The 20,461-nt window shown below is 40.5% G+C and overlaps 1 protein-coding gene across 3 annotated transcripts in view; it reads left to right on the top strand.

Annotated features, from left to right (window-relative positions):
* Window positions 1-20,461, top strand: part of LCP1 (lymphocyte cytosolic protein 1) — an 83,884-nt gene that overhangs the window by 24,800 nt on the left and 38,623 nt on the right. For 2 of the 3 annotated variants that reach the window (XM_066380970.1, XM_066380971.1), the window contains exon 2: window positions 4,638-4,747. The exons of the other annotated variant lie outside the window; for it this stretch is intronic. The gene's annotated coding sequence lies outside the window, so the exon portion shown is untranslated. The remainder of the gene's footprint in view (window positions 1-4,637; window positions 4,748-20,461) is intronic. 3 annotated transcript variants of the gene reach the window in all.

Below are 20,461 nucleotides of genomic sequence, written 5' to 3'. Positions count from 1 at the left end.
ACCTAGAGGGAAACAAGGGGGTTTCCAGGATGACGGTGAAGGGGAGCTCCCGGAGGGCTGTCAGCACACCAGGCAGGAGGGTGGAGGACCAGAAGGAGGACCCCTCCGAAAGAGAATAAAGAGAAATGGATTTTGATTTTTAAAAGTTACTTTACCTGTGTTATAGTGTTCATAGAAACCTAGCAAATGAAAAACTACAAAAATGAAATATAAACCTAGCACTATACATAACTCAGCTGTGGATATTTACACAATCATTGCAAAACCTGAATGTTAATTTAACTATAAAGGTACTGTGACCTGTTTTAGAGGAAGGTGGAAGGGTCCAGGTGTGCATGCTGGTAGTATGAGAGAGCTAGGTCTTCATCTCCCAAGAAGGAAAAAAAAATCTGATCCAGAACAATCAAGATGTAGTAAATATAAAAATATGGAGTAGGTGAAGGAATCACTAAAACTCTTGAAGATAATTGTTTCTGGGAAACAGGAATTGGAGGTAGAGAGGGAGGGTGTCGGAAGACTGGTGTTTCACCTAGACCTTGAGGTAACAGAAAGCTATATACACTTATTATTTTGATTAAAAAATTAAAGAAAACATACATTCATACAAAAACATGTTAATAGCACAAATATTAATAGCAACATTATTAATAATCCAAAAAGTGGAAACACTTTTCAACTCAAATGCCTATCCACCCATGAATGGATAAATAAAATGTGGTATAACCATACAATAGGATACTCTTCTTCTATGGGAAAGGATCAAGCATTGGTACATGCTGTCACATGGATAAACCTTGAAACTACTCCGCTTAAGTAAAAGAAGCTAGTCACGAAAGAATACATAGTGCATAATTTTATTTTTATGAAATGTTCAGAACAGGCACATCTACAGAGACAAAATAGATTGGTAGCTAGGGGTTTGGGAGGTGGAAGTAAATAAATGGGCGAATAACTGCTAATGGGTACAAGTTTTCTTTTTGGAATGATGAAAATATTCTATAATCATATAGTGTTATGTTGCCCAACTCCGTCAATATACCAAAACCCACTGAATTTCTCTTTCAAATAGTGAATTTTATGGTATGAGAATCACACTATTATTTAAAAATTAAAGAAAAATAACAATAGGGCTGTTGTGAGGAATAAATGAAATAATGTGTGCAAAGGGTCTAATCCCGAGCCTGGTATAAATATTAAAAGACGAACACATATATAACATTTATTATGTACAAGGCACTCTTCAGAATTTTCTACATATATCAATTCACTTACCTGTCATAGCCACTGTATAAAGTAAACACTAGACTTAGCTCCATTTTCTAAGTGAGGAAATGAAGGCCCAGTGAACCTAAATAGTTTTTCCAAGGTTACACAACTACATACTACAATACTACATAGTAGGTACATACTACAAGTGGCCCGACATCTTTGCTCGTAACCACTCCAGGGCGCACCCTCTGCATGCCTCCTAGACCCCAAGTCTGGGTTAGTGCTGCGTGTTCCCACAGGCACTTTGCTTTACATCAGTCATGGTTCTGAATACCACTTGCCTTTTCCTTTGTCTGTGTCCTTGACCACAGTGACCACTCTACAAAGGCAGGGACTGCACATCTTGATCACTGTCATTTTATGCTCATCACATGTAAGAGGGTATACAGTAGAGTGGAGCAGAAGTATTTTTCCTTTGTATAAATCCCATGAGTAAATGAAGGGGGGAGTATAAGGAATAAAAGATTTTAGAAAAATATGAGATAATTGATGGAGCAACTAGCTAAGGAAGCAGAAGATTAAAGATTAAGATTGTGAAGGGAAACTATTAACCTTGAGAAAATGAAAGTACACCTCCTTTAGACTGAAGGAAAGGAGGAAATGATGAATTTTGTGAGCGGAGAAGAGGTTAGATAAGAAAGCTCACACCAGATGGCTTGATCATCTCAATAAATAAGGGGCAGAACCTTGGGCCAGGAAAGGATGCAGAGAGTGAAGTAGAGATTAAGGCAGGAACCTTTAGGGTCTCTAATATTATGATTATATATATATATTTTAGGGACCCATGACCCAAGGTTGGGAATGCCTGATCTCAGTAATTAATGACACTGAATAAAAGTGTTTCTGAGAAGTAATTTGAAGGCCAGCAGCTTGAATCTACAGCATTGTAAGTCTGTGTTTCTGTGAGGGCTGTAGCTGATATGGTATTAGGGATGAAGTGGGGGAGGGCAGAGGAAAAGCTAAGTGCCATCAGGGAAGAAGTGGCAGAGGTGACAGCAGAAGCACGTGAAGCCTCAGGGGTTGGAGTAGGAGAGGTCACTCGGCGCAGTGCTTCAGGGGTGCGTTGTCTGTAGAGAAGGTAAAATAATAATAAAACCAAGTCAGTTTTCTGTGTATTATCATGATGTGCAAGCAATTCTAGACACTGACAGTGGTGAAATATTTTTCTCTGGGTAGATCTCTGCCACTGAGAGGCAGATGAAGAGATTAAGAGGGAGGGAGTGGTGCAGGATGTGGGGGAGGTGGTGGTGGGTGGCGCATTGCGGAGCTAAAGCCAAAGCCGAGCTGGTGTAGAGTAGAAAAAGACTCCTTCAACAGGGTTGCTGCAAGCAGCACAATTCAATGGCTTTCATCTCTAGAATCTAGACGTCATCTGAGATCCTACATCTTTTTTTCACTTGAACCAGCTGCTAGTCATAACTAAGCATGTTTCACTATTTTCAGAAGTCAGCTTCACTCAAACCTGTGCTCCGTTCCCCTGCTTATTTCATCCCTCCTAATAGACGGCATTTATTTACTGATATGTCTTTCTCCCCTACTAAGTCAGGTACTCCTTGAAAGCAGTGGTTGTACCCAATCAGGAGTACCCAACTCTTGCTGCCCCAAAGCTCAAGTATACTTCACTCTTCTGTACAGCTTCCTCCGGTCTCCGATGACCAGGCAGCAGTAGGTACAGAATGCTGCTGCTTTCCTTCTCCCTGGTTCATGAAGTGAGTCTGTTTCTATTCAAGAAGTGTCACTGCTGGAGCTTCATTCCATCCTGAAATCACAGGGATGCAGAATCCGATTTTTGGGGGGATATCCACAGTCACTCCATACATTTTTTTTTAATCCAAAAGCCCATTAAGACATTATCTGTGGAGCCTTGGGTAAGGTCCTGAGTGGTGACTGTTTCCACCAGCGTAGAAAGGACTAGCATTTGGCTGCCGTGTAATTAGTCCTGTCACAGCAATGCATGGACGTTTCTTTGGTGTCCCAAAAGAATATAGGTGCTTCTTGAAACCCCTCTGCAACTTATTACTGGGGAGTCCTTAGGCAATGGAGAAAACAGGGTTCAATTCACCACCCCGGACTTCTCTGGGGATGCACAAGAGGGCTGATAGTTGTCTGTGAGGTAAAACACTTTCAAAATGGATGGAATCTCCACCGTCTGTTTCTGTGGGGTTCTGACTGAGGACTTGCTCGCCACTGGCTAATGGACTAGATAAACCAGAAAAGCTTGGTTTAACATTTGAGGTCAGAAGCAGGACCTTTCTAGAGGAGAAATCAAAGAAGCAAAAGAGATATAAAGGCAGTCCCACACCAGAGTACCTGCTGCCGGGGTTCCAGGCCCCTAGTAGATAGCGAAGTGAAGGGAATGATCAAGCATCTTCAGATGACTGTCAGATCTGGGGCACAGCCACTTACCCCATTCCTCAATCACAGACTAGCTGTTGGAGCCATGTAGTGTCTCCAGGCAATGTGGAGACTCTGCTTAATGTTCAGTCAACATTTCTCATAGCACTACACACTCTTCATGCCCAGTCTAAAGCTATGAGCCCTAGAGCCCTTGAGTACTTACATTTAAAGATGGGAATCTGACCTCAAGACAAGCATCAGGGGTTTGGACATAGAATTGGGCTTTTTTTTTTTTTTCTATTACTAATTTCATTAAATGTGCATTTGAAAAATAAATCTGGTCTGTATGAGGGAATTTAGCTGTCTTTTAATCATAACAGCTACACTGGCACTCTTTATAAGAAACAACTAAATAATTGAAATTGTTAAATGTGTTAAAGAGATCCTTAGCACATAGGTGTTCTATAAATAAAAGAATAAGTAAATAAGATAATGACCTTGCTCTTCTAGCCCTTCCCCTTAAAAGAAGTCCTTTTGTTTTATTGTCACCAATTAAGATCATTGTTCGGGGACTCTTAGGAGAGGTTTGGTTGAGGCTGAGGTAGACTTTCCAGAGGAAGTCCCCTCTAGTTTGTTTCATGTGTACTGTCATTTTCCCCTTTGGCTCTTTAACTAAAAGTGAATAATTTGTTTATCTTTGCTGTAAGTAGCCAGAAACCTGGGCTTTGCCTTTGCAACTGAGGTCCAGAAAAAGAAGGCAAGGTAGCAGGCTGACCTAGCCCTGTTATCTGAAATCACACAGGTTGAAGTAGCCCAGAGCCTAATAGCTGGACGAGAAAGAAAAAAAAAAAAAAGGAAGGAAGAGAAAAATGCTTATAAGAGGAAGTGGTAAGAGGCTTCTAAATTTCAGTGTGACCTGTTCTGTCAGGTGATTTTTGTTGGGGAGGGGACATGAAAAAAAAAAAGTTAAGTAAAATGTCCTTATAAAGACAAAATCTATTTCTTCCCTGGCTGATGATTTGTCATTTTAGTCACTTCCTGCCTTGTGACCACACACTTGGGGTTGACAAAGTTCTGCAAATCAGAAAGAAGAGAGTTTCTGGTCACACACCAGTACCGCTCAGGACGGTTTTTCTACAAGGTAAATTTTCTTTATATCTTTTTTGTCATTTCTAAGTGCTTACAATGTTTTCCTTATTGGCTGGCTCTGTTTCTGTGAACTGTGAATCGTGCCCTCAGAGGACTAGAGAGCTTGGCACCTGTCTCTGAGCCACCATTAAACTGCTCAGCAACACTGCAGCCAGCTCATGTGGCTGTACAGAGTGGGACCTTCGGCTCTCTGGGTGGCTTCTTCAGTCATCCACTGTCACTACCCCCAAAACTATTTTTCCCCCTTTTGAAACCAAACCATGTTCTGATTTATTTCTGTTGCTTTATTTCAGGGAGGTTATTGACTGTGATTTTATCTACTTCGGGAAAGTGCATATTGATCATTTAGATTGTGCCTGATGGGAGTAGTTTAATTTTATCTCCTGTGGTTCTGTTTTTCTTAAAATAAGAAAAAAAAGTTTCTTTACAATACTTTAGTGGATATATTAACACCTTGAGTCACATATCAGTGTGTTACTGGTTATTTGAGTGTTTTTGGTCCTATGAGTATTTAATGAGAGTGCTTAATAACCACGTGGAGTTAGATGCCACCTCTTCTAGATTTATTCTCTAAGAACAAAAGTTATATGTGTTGCTTAATTGTACTTTTTCAGAGATTTGTCTGAACTGTTGGTTATGCTTATGACCATACAAATGACCATTAAATTTTGGAGGGAAGGTTTCTGTGTACAGTAGAAATTCTTACAAAGTTGACTTGGGGTATTTATTCCAGGAACTTTGTTGAAATGAAGACTTTGGATCTTGTAGCATCAGCCTTTATTTAATTATTATTATCCAATAATATTAAGAACCATTAACAGATGATAACATAAATGCCATTCTGACTCAAAATGGATTCATTTATCAGCTTACCAAGCCAAACCCAAATTTTCTTAATCAAATGTAACAACTTGTTTTCTAAAATTACTCCATCAGAAAAACTTAATAAAAAAACTTATTAAACAAAGGTGGTTTATCCACACACATTTTGATTTTAACTTTATATAAATTTATCATAATTGGTTTCTATTAAGTAGAAGTGTCTAAGAATATCTGCACAGGCAATTTCAAATGAAATTAACCATTATCTATAAGTGTGAATTTCTGGATGTTAGCAAAATGTGGCGATCAATATTGTTTTAAACATCTCACCTGAAAAAATGTGGAATTGGAAGAGGCGGACTTGAAATCCCCTGAAAGAACAAATTTAAAAATATGTGTGTTATTTTAAGTAAAAATTTTAATGAGAATAAAATAAATTAGAAGAATAAATGCAAAGTTACGTCAGAATTTTCCTTACATTGGGAGGGAATAAAATGGAATGTGAGAAAATTAGTTCAAAGCAGTAAAAAGTCTCTTGACTGAAATCCTTTAGCTTGTTAAAGCATCAACCTGATATGGTATAAAATATTCATTCCTCTTTATTCTAGCTCACTGCCGTCACATCAGGGAGGAACCTTCTGGGTCTTGCCCTCTGGACAAGCACTGCTGTGGAGGGATTGAGCTGTGTTTAGGGGAACATTTCATTAGCAATCTTGGGCTTGTCTTTGCCACATTTTAAATTTTGTCTCTTTCATAAAGTTTGCCTTGAAACAGTTGCTAATTTGGGAAACAATTTCAGTGTTTTAACATAATTTATAATTCTTTCTCGGAATCCTTTCGGGAAGGGGAGGCTAACAAGTCTCATTCAAATGTATCTATTTAAGAGAATGGGACAAGTGATGATAACAATATTTATAATTGCTTCCTGCATGCAGCCGCTCTTCCTGCTTTCCATCACTTTCCTCTGTCCTGCCGAGGAGTGGGCAGATCACTGGAAGTGCTGGCCTAGGGCTCCTGGGCAGGAGGGACAAGGACAGCAGTAGATGGTGAGGGTTTCTGGCTCCATGCTTCCTGTCTGTGAGCATGTGTCTGCTCTAGATTCTCTCTTCCACACCAGCATACTTCTTTCCAGGTATAGATCATTCAAGCTTTTATTTCTGAAGATGACTGAAGATATCTGGGCACTTGGACTTTTAAGAGGCAGGGAAGGAGGATGGAAGAGAAGGGAGACAGAGGGATTGAGAGAGAGATATTGAGGGAAAGGGAAAACGGGAGAGGGAGGGAGAAAGAGAAGGAAAAGCATTGTAATAAACCCAGAAACATTTTAATTTTTATATTAAGAAATAGCATTGCGGGTTTCATATAATAATAGAATGAAGCATGTCCTTTTAACGCCTTTTACTGAAGAATTGTGTGCCTTCACAAACCTGCCCTCAACCACCACTTCCCTAGTCTTAGTTCTTGTCACTTCCTTCTTCTCTAGCTGAGCTCCCATCCCCCCTCACTTACATTCTGGATACACAAGACCACAAGTCACCAGAAAGTTCTTAATGTTTTGTTTTTCTCTTCAACTGTTTCTCCAATTCTCCAATTGCCGTCTTCATCTGTGAGACCTCTGGTTTTATCTCAAGGCTCACATTGAGAAGCATGCCCTTTGGGAGCTTTGTTTTCTTACTGGACCCCACCCCCACCTTTCTTGCACGAAGTTTCTTCTGTGTTTATTTGCTTAGTGCTTTGATCTTAGAGTAAGTATTGCAGTAATAATATTGTTTTGGTTTCAAGTCCTCATTTGATGACAGCCTGAGCTCCTTCTCTGTCCCTCCTAACACATAGTAGGTGCTAATTATATTTGTTGAATTGCAAATTTGTCACCAGGATTTTTTTCTCAGTTTCTTACATATTCATGAAAGCCTTTTCTTTGATTTCACTTATTAACTTAATTATTTACTGAGTTCCCCAAGTGACTGGAATGAAAGGAGATACAATGATAATATATTTTGCACTGTACCATGCTTCCTCCTTGCCAAAGCATATTTTTATTTTAGCCTCAAAGCACTAAATGGACATTGACTTCAAGGAATTAAAGAAATTGTCCAGTGTCCATTGCAAACAGGCAAAATTATAATCTCATTATTTTAGTCTAAATACATTTACTGAGCTAAAGCTTAACTACCCTTATCAAAACCTTTGTTCTTGATAATGGGTTTCTTTGATGACAAAAAACGAAGAACCAGATATCATTAACTTTTACTCAGTCACTGTGGATTATTCTCAGAAAATTCTCAAGTCAACTTCTTGTTATTTAAGGAGTAAAGGCCTCTTGTGTATATAGGAGAGAGAGCAGACAGATTTTAAAATCGGGTTAGGTAAAAATATTAAGAAATTTTCGTATAAGATTATAACTATGAAGTAAAAAATTTATAAAATAGATTATAAAGGCATTGGATTTTATACTAACAGCAGATTTGATAACAGAGTGACATTATTTAGATTAATCTAATTGTCTTCCTAGGATTCTTTTGCCTGCTAGTCCTTGCACAGATGTCATCCAATGAGATGAAACTATTTCATCTGCACAGTGAGCCCTGCAGAAATAAAAATTAGAATTAGAGTTCACCAAAATACAAAACTAATCAGTGTCAGCAGATTTCAAGAGTTTCAAATTTCCCTTTCTTGCTAGATGGCAGTGTACTTCTTTTTTTTTTTTTTTTTTTTAATTTATTTATTCATTTTTTTTTTTTAGAGAGGAGAGGGAGAGACAGAGAGAGAGAAGGGGGGAGGAGCTGGAAGCATCAACTCCCATATGTGCCTTGACCAGGCAAGCCCAGGGTTTCGAACTGGCGACCTCAGCATTTCCAGGTTGACACTTTATCCACTGCGCCACCACAGGTCAGGCGGCAGTGTACTTCTTAAATCACAGGCCTTGCCGTTTCACATCTTTTTCATTTTGAAATTCTAGGAAGCTGCCACCTTATCAGATGCCTGTCTTCCAAGGCTATCTCCCTACCGCTGCTGTAACTACTGGGCTCCCAGATAGCATCTCACCACTGCTTTCCTCAGTTCCCTCCTGATTCAACTTCCTTATACTATTGACTGTTCCTGTTGTTTTGGTTTGTCAATTTCAGTCATTACAAAGTCTTCCCAGTCATTTATTTCATAAGCAAGCACTCCATCTTGTAAGATACTGCAAGCAGTTGAGGGGGGAGGGGGGGAAGAGACTTTTGATCTATCAGCTTAATAATAACATCTAATACTTATATACTACTCACTTGAATTGAGTATTTTTTTTAAAGCATATTAACCATATTAACTCATTTAGTCATTCCAACAATCCCGTAAGGTACCGTATTTCCCCATGTATAGGACGCTCCCATGTATAAGACACACCTTAAATTTGGGGCCCAAAATTTGAAAAAAATGTATCACATAAAGTTATTGAACTCAAGTTTTATTCATCATAAAATTCATACAACTCCTCACACTGTCGAAACTCCCATCCATTAGCTTGTCCTTGTCTGTGTCTGATGATGAGTCACTGTCTTCCTATATTGCCTCGTCCTCAGTTCCATCTATGGCATTTGAAATGCCACATTTTTACAACCACTGTATAAGATGCACCCAGTTTTTAGATCCCCAATTTTTCCCCAAGAGAAGCATCTTATACATGGGGAACTAGGTAGTTACTGGTGTTATGTTCAGATTTAAAGGCTAGTTAATTCATTCAAATATTTTATTACTTTAATTTTCTACAATTGTATCAGTTTTGTATTAACTGCTGAATTCCAAGGGAAGCCTCCTGGAGTAAATAGGCAGCAGATTATGGTGCTTATTTATATCTAAGCCCTTGAATTGAACTTAAATAATCATACTTTATGCCAAGTACATGCATCTGTATTATAGTTGCTTTTATTTAAAAGTCTATTCTTTATCATTATCACTATCATCATCATCCATCTTTATTCAGCCCCTTTGTACATTTGATTGAGTATTTGGTTTTTACCAATTTCTCGGCTTCTGCCTGGGTCACAAAACATGACCTTCACCCTCAAAAACTCTAGAATTATCGTCAGTTTTGGAGGTTAGACTACTTTTAGTCAAGTGGTATTCACATTTTCTAATTGTTATGACTGATAAACAGGAATAATTTAGTACAGTATTTAAACCCAAACACACATCTGTAATAATTATATAGTGATGACTATATAATTATATAGTGAAAGTATTCTAAAAACTTCAAAAGAATGGAAGATGGTTTTAATTGTGAGTTGAAGTATAGAGGTAAAACATACCCACTTACTGAGTTACAGTAAGTTTTGCTCAACTTCAGAGCCATGTCTGCATCAGCCCCACTTGCAAGCTATAGACTTGTTTCTCAATCGTGTTTCTGGTGGCAAAGAAAGCTAAGAAGTGGGATGGGGGAGCTGGCAAAGCCACAGTCCTGTGGATGCAGCATTGACTCTTGTTTTAGTCCACCTCCAGTTACATGGATGGATGCTGTCTCTCTCTCTCCCTCTCTCTCTCTCTCTCTCACATACACACACAGACACACACCTTCTTGACTGGCTGAGATAAAATAAAAAAGAGGTTGCCGGACCAGGTGATGGCACAATGGATAGAGCTGAGATCCCAGGTTCGAAACCCTGAGGTCACCCACTTGAGCACATACTCATTAGTGAGCACAGGGTTGCCAGCTTGAGTGTGGGTTCATAGACATGACCCCATGGTCTCTGGCTTGAGCCCAAAGGTTGCTGGCTTGAAGCCCAAGGTTGCAGCCCGAACAAGGGGTGACTCAGTCTGCTGTAGCCCCCTGGTCAAGACACATATGAGAAGCAATCATTGAATAGCTAAGAGTCCCACAACTATGTACTGATGCTTCTCATCTCTCTCCCTTCCTGTCTGCCTGTCTCTCTCTCTAAAAACAAACAAACAAACAAACAAACAAAAAAAATTTTTTTTAAAAAGGGAGAAATTATGTTCTCCTAAGAGCCAAGACACCAAATTCAGCAGGCAAATTAATTATGTATGTGAATTGCAATCTCCCAGATAATTTGTTTTCTTTTTTTCCTCTGGTTGCACTTTCAAGAGAGAAGTGAATTAACGGAATAATTACTTTGCATTTAAATACTACCCTGCAATTTGATCCTTCAGTCCTGTAGTCATCACTAAAACTTATCCAAACTGTGTATCCAAATGTGTGAAGTGAAGAGGTGCACAAAGGTATTTGTATAAAATTTGCATCCTCTTCCTTTTCATCATTCCTTAGGCAAAATTCAGAATCGAACTGCATCTGTCTTAGGCTCAGGTATGGCGTTTTAAAATGTGGCTCCTCGGCACCTCCTTGACATTATTTATCGGCTCACATTGCCTTCACCTGAAGAGCCAGATTACAGAGAGGAATAGACATTCCTATGGAAGAGACTCCGTGAGAGTGCAAAGTGAAAGAAAGAAGTGAGAGAAACAAGGATGCAGTTTTGTATCATTGAGCGCCCTTTCATCTTAAATGAAATGTGAAACGAACCTTCCCTGTCATTGCCAATGCTTTATCAACAGTAACAACTTTTTCCCTTTGGAAAGATGGAATATTATGGACAAATTTGAGGAATTCTACAGATTTTTTTCCTTCCCTCAGTGTCTTTCGAGTGAAGATTTTTTCATCAAAATATCCCTGATACTCTGTTTCTTTCCTGTTTCTCGCCTGATCACAGAGAAAGGCAATTGTGACACAATCTATAGAGTGAGCATATATAATGTATATAATATATAATGTATATAATATACATAATGTCAGTTTTTTTAAAGTCACGAGTTTGAGTGTGCGTGTGTGTCTGCAGTTCCTGCACATGAAACAAATGACTACTTTATAAATAAGGGAGCAAATTTGGGTTAATAGTCTAGCCTTTTACTAAATGAGTCTGAGCAAGTGTCTTAAGCCTTCTGAAGCTCAATTTCCTCTATAAAATAGGGGACAGTCCTGTGTGTTTCCCAGGTTGTTCTTGGTTTCATTTTCCCCTTCCCTTTCATTGCTCCATTTTATCAATCTACGGGTATATTTCACTCTGCTACACTTGCTACCCTTACTGACTAAGTCCTTACTATTTGCTAAGCATCATGCTAAGCGCTTGCTATATGTTCGCTCTTGTATTTCCATGCAAAAGCAGCATAAGGTTGGTGTTATCATCTTATAACAGATGACCAAACTGAGGTCCATTAAGTCCAACATCATAGAACAAGTGCCAGAGCCAAGATTCAAGCCTTGCCTTTTCCCATTATACAGGACTGAGCAAAGTAGGTTTACAGTTCCAAAACAAATAAATAATACAACAATATGCAATAATGCAAGAATAAACTCTGTGTTTCAAGTATTCACTGCTGTAAACCTACTTTTACTAACTCCTTAAAGGAGCAACTCATGAATTTAAATGACATTGTATCTTCTAACATTATCCAGTGGCAGCTACTTTCTAGTAAGTCTAAATATTCTTTTCTGAGATTGACTATTGAATGATTATTCTTAATGTTACATTTCCACTGGGTAGAGATCCCAACTCTACTTTTTTTGTGTGTATTTTTCTGAAATTGGAAACAGGGAAGCAGTCAGACAGACTCCCTCATGCGCCCGACCGGGATCCACCCGGCATGCCCACCAGGGGGCGATGCTCTGCCCATCCCGGGCGTTGCTCTGTTGCAATCAGAGCCATTCTAGTGCCTGAGGCAGAGACCATAGAGCCATCCTCAGCGCCTGGGCCAACTTTGCTCCAATGGAGCTTCGACTGTGGGAGGGGAAGAGAGAGACAGAGAGGAAGGAGAGGGGGAGGGGTGGAGAAGCAGGTGGGCGCTTCTCCTGTGTGCCCTGGCCAGGAATCGAACCCGGGACTCCTGCACGCCAGGCCGATGCTCTACCACTGAGCCAACCGGCCAGGGCGCCAACTCTACTTTTGATGGGTTTGCTGCCATACCAAACGTATTTGAAAAACAAATAAGTACTTGAGGATTATATGGTACAAAGGCCTTAAAACAAGAATCATGAAGGTTTTTAATTAAGCTATTTAGTTATTTAAAATTTTGACCAAACAAAAATGTTAAAGCATATCCCAGTGTAAGTTGATACTGGTAAATATTTGCCAATCAAACTGTGTGGCTTCCAACAAAGTGAAGATAACTATAACCCATCAAATTAAAATTTCCTGCTTCAATTTATCTGTAACTCCTCATTTTGTTCTTTGTTTTTTTCTGAGAATGAACTTGTCTTTAGAGATTCTAAGAGGAATTCTTGTACTCCAAGGATCCTACAGAAAACAAGGTCACATTATTAAGAATAAATAAAAGCTTCTGTTGCTATTGCTAACATACAAATGTTGCTGCACATTGTCTCAGTGGTTTCACAGGTTAGACTACAATACAGAAAATGTCTGGGGAGGATGGATGTAGAGTACAGGTGAACAGAATCAGCCCCCAACCATTGGTGCACCTGAGAGTGAGGAAGTGTTGCCCAATGGTTCTCAGTACGCAAAGATCTCTTTTCCTCTTCATGACTCATGGATGTGGTCAGGTTTTTTTTAAGGTTGCTGTAATTTCCCTCGTATGGCCACACTTTCTCAACTTTAGAAGGTACTTTCCACCATCAACATGTTAGGCAAGGCTAAGTTCAGAGACCCTTGACCACTCAACATGAAAACAGCCAATACCAGTACTGTTTGCCTCTAGTTGGTATCACCTACCAATTGTGCAACACCTTTTGAGATTCATGTCTAAGACTCTTGATGAGAAATGTGGTACCAGGGCCCAAATAAGCCAAGCTAAAAACATTTGAAGATAGAGAACAGATATGAAATCTAGATTTACACTCACCCACACATACATAACATACATATAATTAAGTATGGATTTTAGATGGTGATGCTACATAATATTTCACACAATTTATAGTGGAAATTGGGTTTGTTCCCCAAAATTATTTTATAAAAGTTTTAGTTCTTTATGTTCCCCTCCCTCCCTTCTTCCTTCCATTGCCAAGCACTGTTTATGCAACTTAAACACTTTGTCTCATCTAATTCTAATACAACCCTATGGAGTGAGCACTGTGGATCGATGCTATTCTCTTTTTACATGGGAAGAAACTGAGACTTAGAAAACTGAAGTAACATGTACAAAACACACAGCAAGAGGCAGTCGCATCAGAAAATCCATTTATCTTTTTACCATACCATGTTGCTTCTTAGTTCATTATATACCTACATATATATATCAAATCTAATTTTATAAAGGAAGATAGGATCATTAGCATTAGGGTGAGGTGACTGAAATGCCTTTCCACTGGCTTAGACTGGGAGAAAGGTGGGTCGTGTTCTAGGCCAGGTGAAACTGAAAACTCAGGAGCTTGTGCCATTCTCGAAACATGAGGGAGAAGAAACTCCTCCCCATATTCTTCTCTTCATCCACATATATAAGATGTAAAGTACATTTCACTAACTGTGTATCTCAAGGGGTATTTTTATTGTTATTATTAGTAAGTGAGAGGTGGGGAGGCAGAGACAGACTCCTGCATGCACTCCCAACCAGGACCCACCGGGCAAACCCCCTACCTGGCAATACTCTGTCCATCTGGGGACGCTGCTCCGTTGATTGGCATCTGAGCTATTTTAGCAACTGAGGAGAGGCCACAGGGCTATCCTCAGCACAAGGGGCCAACTTGCTTGAACCATTCGAGCATGGGAAGGGAAGAGAGAGATACAGAGAGAGAGAGAGAGAAGGGGGAGGGATGGAAAAGCAGATAGTCACTTCTCCTGTGTGCCCTGACTGGGAATCAAACCTGGACTTCCACATGCCTGACCGATACTCTATCGCTGAGCCAACTGGCCAGGGCCTCAAGGAGTATTTTTAATCTTTAGGTTGTTTAATGCTAATTGGCTTATGTTTTTCCCATATCGTGGCTAGACCAAGTCAAGATTCTGAGGCTATACTTCTCTTTTCAGACTAGTCACTGATTCACTTGGAGAGTTTGGGAAGAAACTCCACTTTTCAGGTCCCACATTTTCCCATTTTCAAACATGTCCAGTTCTCTTCTCACTTTGCAGGTCTGTATTTTCCAAATGGCAGATAGTAATAAAAGGAGGAGCTATGTCCATACAAACAGACTGACATGAGTCATTTTGTTGTCTGAGATAGTTAAAGAATATATTACTTAAAGCACACAATGAGCATTACAACTGAAGACAGCAAGGGAAGAGCCCCCATCGGCCAGGTTTCTCTCTGGAACAAGAGCTAGTGAGAAAGGAAACCAGCACAGCACTTCGCCAGTCTTCTAGAGTTCCACCTCCTGACCCGTGGCCACTCATGCTCAACTCTTGACAGCACCCTGTGGGCTCTTGCTAGTTTCCTCACTTTATAAGGCTATTTTCTTTTATACAGAAAAACGAAGAGCCCTACCCCATTTTTACTTCTTTGGAAAGCTCTTATTGGTTTCTGAAGATGTGGCTTTCCCATCTCTCCTCTGCTAGAGTTAGGCACTTCCTGCCCTATGATCCTACAGTGCCATGGTAATACTACCTTTAAAGCAGTGATTTTCAACCTTTCTTATCACGCGGCACACATAAACTAATTACTAAATTCTGCAGCACACCAAAAAGTATATATTTTTTGCTATCTGACAAAAAAAAATAGATATAATTTTGATTCATTCACACTGGACTACTATTGTTGTGTTAGCTGTTGTCCTTTTTTTAAATGACAGTCTAAGGGAAAAGAGGTCAGTGCCCCTAACTAAATCGTTGGGTATTGCATGTTTTAAAAATTCTTGTGACATACTGGTTGAAAATCGCCACTCTAATGTGTTCAGATTAGTGTGGTCTTTAAGTCTGTGACCCTCAAGAGCAAGGAGTGTTTGCTATGCATTTTTCTATGTCCAGATTGTAGCACAAGGCCAGCACTTTTATTAAGTGTGAGTGGTGACAGATGAAGAGGCTACCAATGGAGAGTGTCTCTTTGTCCACCAGAGGCAGGGGAAACAGGCAGGAGTGGACAAGGTCAAACCTGATGATGTTCTTAATTTTTCTTAACTCTCCTCAAGGTGTCGAGAAACTGATGAGAAGTAGGTCTCAAAAGAGCTTAGGAAGAGCCCCAGCTGTAAGTAAAATCTTGCAGAAGTGTGTGTCTGTCCCTAATGAACACGAGGTCAGAGCTGAGTAACCTGAGAACCCCAAAGGAGAGTAGAGAAACCTGACACAAAAATCCAATGGCCAGATGTACTAGGAAAGGTGCATCCAGCAGGCCCGTATCTGTGTTGGCCTGCGGCGGGCAGGCAGTGTGGGTGTTGCCCCCACTAGGCTCTGGCATAAGCAGGAGGCTTCCCCAGTTTATAGCAATGTGACCCTAAGCCAGTTTTCTAAACCTCAGTTTCCTCATCTATAAAGAGGAAACCTTAATAATGCTGCATAGGATAGTGGCAAGAATTAAATATGATAATGCAGCCCGACCTGTAGTGGTGCAATGGATAGACCATCAACCTGGAACACTAAAGTCACCAGTTTGAAGACCTGGGTTTGTCCGGTCAAAGCACATATGAGAAGCAACTATGTGTTGATGCTTCCTACTCCTCTCTCCTGCCTTTCTATTCTCTCTCTCTCTCTCTCTCTCTCTCTCTCTCTCTCTCTCTTCTCTCTAAAATCAATGAATAAAATATTTTTTTTAATTTTTATTTTTCGTACTTTTCTTAAGTTGGAAACAGGGAGGCAGTCAGACAGACTCCCACATGTGCCCGACCGGGATCCACCCGGCATGCCCACCAGGGGGCAATGCTCTGCCCGATCTAGGGCTTTGCTCTGCTGCAACCAGAGCCATTCCAGTGCCTGAGGCAGAGGCCACAGAGCCATCCTCAGCTCCCGGGCCAACCCTGCTCCAATGTAGCCCTGGCTTCAGGAGGGGAAGAGAGAGACAGAGAGGAAGGAGAGGGGGAGGGGTGGAGAAGCAGATGGGCGCTTCTCCTGTGTGCCCTGGCCAGGAATCAAACCCGGGACTTCTGCATGCCAGGCCAACACTCTACCACTGAGCCAACCGGCCAGGGCTAACAATGAATAAAATATTTTTTAAAAAATATATGATAACCCACATAAAGCATTTTGCATTGAATAACCATTTGGTAAACGTTAGCTGGTCTTCTCATTTGTCCTTTAGTTATTGTTTTCTCTGACTCCAATATAGACAGCCTCCCTATGAAGAGAATATGGGTTAATCATCCTATATGAATAAGGAAAAAGACTGACTGATCTTTGAGCAATTTCCTCCTCACCTGTGGAAATCCAAGTCAAATTTCACTCCTTCTGGAGGGCCATACTTGACTCTCCAAGGGAGAATTATTGGTTGCTCAGGAAAATCAGAAGACCTTCAAGCAAAGTCAAGGATGAATGCAGATTGATACAAGAAGCAGTCACCTTGCCTTGGTCACTGTAATCTAGAAGGTGCCAATAGCATGAGTTATAGTATTTGGTACATGCTTATTTTTTGTAGCCTAAACCTAGTCAGCACCCTCTCAGCACCTAGATTAGTTTTTCTTCCTATGCAGGACACATATATGAAATTATATTCATAAACTATTTGAATTCATGAAGGCATTATACTTACTAAATGTTGAGCAGGTCTTAAAAAACAGCATTCCCTCTTAGATTTGAAAACATGTCACAAAGGGAAGAGGAGAAAGAGGAGGCCTGGATTTCAGTCCCAACGAGCTCTGTGACGCTGGGCACTCCTCTGTGACAGGAGGAAAGTGGCCAGGTAGATTATCTCTCAATTCCCTTCACCTCTATATTCCACGACTCTGTTATTCATATGTTACCATTTGAGGAATGTGACGCAGACCAGAAGGCAGCAAAGAAAGCTATTAAAGATTTGGAAAATAAGCCGGCAAAACCAGGTTAAAAGAATTTTTTTTTAGAAACCCGGTGGCAGTTCACCAAGGCATGTGACAGAATTTTTATGAATTGAGCAGCTTCTGTTATTCCCTCTGAAAATAGCCCAAGAGAGAAGGAGCTTTAATCGTATCAGAAAAGATTTAGGTTACAGCGTAGGGATATGAGACACCAGAGAGGTTGTAGTGTTTCCTTATTTGAATATTTTTAAGAAAATGTAGATGGTTTTCTTTCTGGGACAGTTTGCACAGCTTGCTTAGAAACTAGGAGTAAACTGGATCAGCATGTCTTAAGCCAAGCGTGGTGACATCCCAGAAAGCAGATCCCACAGGCTGCTCTGATAACCTCCCTGCACTGTGCTGAGCAGCTGAGCAGTGGGCATCTGCCTTGGTCAGCAGTCCGCGAGGAGGATGCGGGAGGACTGAGTTTTACCTGTTGCTGAGGTAAGAACAAGAGCCGGGTGGGTGGGTGGGGGCTGCTGGGTGCATTTCAGAAAAAGCACCCTCTGGAGAAGTCACATCAGGGCCAAAGCCATAGCTCCTGGAAGCCCCTGCCCCTACTTCCTGGCTCACTTGAAATACACCATACCTGGGCTCTAACTTTTGCATATACTTGTCAACTAGTGAATAGACTTTTGGAATTTTTGAATTGGAAAGGATTTTATCTCTCAATTTATAGATGAGGAAACTGAGGCCCAGAGAAGAAAACAAAGTCTGATGTCACACAGGTGTTAGCCTGGGTCTCCCCACCCACAGGTTCAACACTTTGTTCAACTCACAGTTCAGGTGTGGTGTCCTTGGAGATGAACAAGTGTGTAAGTTATCTGAATACCCGTACCTTTGTTGCATTGGCTGATTTTGATGTTTGCTATTTTTATTTTTTGGTAAGCTTCTGTGCTAATTTCTTACTCTTATCTAATCTTTCCCTTTAGCCCTGTGTTTGTCCTCTTACTTTGTTCATTTTTGATCTTCATGACTTTTTACAATAAGTTTGCTATAACCCCTGTATCATTTAAAACCTGCCATGTCCCTGTGGCTTCACAAAGCCTCGGCTTCTTGACCCCTGTGCGTGTAGCCCAGCGACCAGAGCAGTGCTCACAGGTGGAGCAAAGAATGAATTATTTTGAGTGAGTGAGTGATGTCTGATGTCGGAGCAACTGTATGATAATGGATCATCAATTAGCCCATAGTACTAGTCAGCTTTTTGAAAAGAAGCAGGGGGACCCTAAGCTTTCAACAGAGGAAAATCTGGATCTTAAGGCCTCAGTGGTAGAATGTGAAATGAAGGGTAACTGTGGAGTTTCAGGACATTGACACCAGAAGCATATTATCTACAGCCCATGGAAAGAGAGAACTAGGAAGGCAATGAAAGCCTCCCCAACCTGGAGCCTGGAGTTCCCTTTTGCTTGCAAGAGGTTTGCTCTGGATCACATCCCTCATAGAAAACAGAGGTGCTGCGGGTATGCTCAGGGAGAGAGGAGCTGTGGATACTCCTTAGCGGGCGACAGAGCCAGGCTCGCTGCGCTGGGCTGTGGACAGCTTCAGAAGCCTCTCAACGCGAGGATAGAATCACTGGCTCCCAGAGCATCCCTGAGTCCATCAGGTTTAAAGTACCCTGGCCTACTGGCTTCCCATGACCGTTTCTGTGGCCCGAGGGAGTGAGAGAAAAGGGCCAAGGAGTCTGTGCTATAAACAGCTTTCCTCTCCGCCCTGCTCCTCCGTTCCTGGGAGACAATGGAGGGAAGCGAGCGCTCTGAACTCCGCAGCAGCCCCTGGCAGAATCAGTGAACATGCAGGGAGAAAAAAAGATAATATGAAGGACATTTTGACTTGACAGAAGAATTTGTAAGAGCCCCTTTAAGCGACTATCTGTATTTAAGACCACTGATAATTATTTGGTTTCTTTAAAAAAAAAAAAAAGCCATTTAAAAAAATATATTATCAGCATTATCTTTGATGGAAAGATTTGGTATATCTGTATCTAAAGACAAATAGTATCCCAAGAATATACAGTAAATTATTCATAGTTAGATGCCCTAAAGTGGTCTATTTTCTAAAATAAAGGGGACAGGAATAAGTGGAAGTAAAGCTCCTTTGTTATCTAAGATTTTTTATTTTTATTTTTACAGGCCGTTTATTTTGTGTTGAAGTATGATGGATTTTATGTTTTACTTCCTTAGACATCATAGTCCACTCTAAAGACTGCAGTTTGAATCACGTTCCAGAGTCCGTGTTGTTTTGGGTTACTCACTGTTCACTGAGGTGTTCGGAAGTTGTACAGTTTCCCCCTGGATACGTACTGAAATTATTGAGGTAAAGCTAGGAATGTAGGTCCTGAGTTTCCAGTTCTACTTTACTCACTGTGTCAAGTTGCAGGAAAAGTAGGGTACGTTCAAAAGAGTCCCTTGGCAATGTGATGCCGGGTTACAGGTGCAGCTGTGATCCTGGCGGTTATATAATTGGGCATCAATATATTGAATCAAAACAATGACCAGCACAGCACTATCAGCTTTCAGAAATGATGCTAGCTCATGAGCATTTCACTCGGGATAGATCACCATTTTCTAGTCTTTCTGCTTTTCATTATTGCTTTCCTCTCCTCAGGGAAGATTCAGCTTACAGTTTTGCATTTGTTTTAGAGAACCGTGTTTCCTTTTGTAAATCCTACAGCACTGGATTCTGTAAGTAAACACCTACAGACAGCTTCTATATTCAGACTTCAAGAAGTTGAGTCCAGGTGCTTTTATTACAAGAAATCATTCTCAGAAATTTGCTTTCATTACCAATCTGGAAAAATACCAGCCTCCTTTAAGTAGGTACTCAACCTTAAAGACAAGAACAGGTTTTGTGGCTTTTGCCATTTGAGGGTTATTTGATTTCCTTATGACTTTAAAAATAATCTTATTACAATGAACAACCAGTTCTTTTCTTTGGTCAAACAACACAAGTTTCTATAAATGTTGAGTTAATACATTTAATTGTTCA

Source organism: Saccopteryx leptura, chromosome 4, assembly GCF_036850995.1.
Source record: "Saccopteryx leptura isolate mSacLep1 chromosome 4, mSacLep1_pri_phased_curated, whole genome shotgun sequence".
NCBI classification, from domain to species: Eukaryota; Metazoa; Chordata; class Mammalia; order Chiroptera; family Emballonuridae; genus Saccopteryx; species Saccopteryx leptura.
Note: the sequence above shows the minus strand (reverse complement) of the source record. Positions and strands in the feature narration are given on the sequence as shown.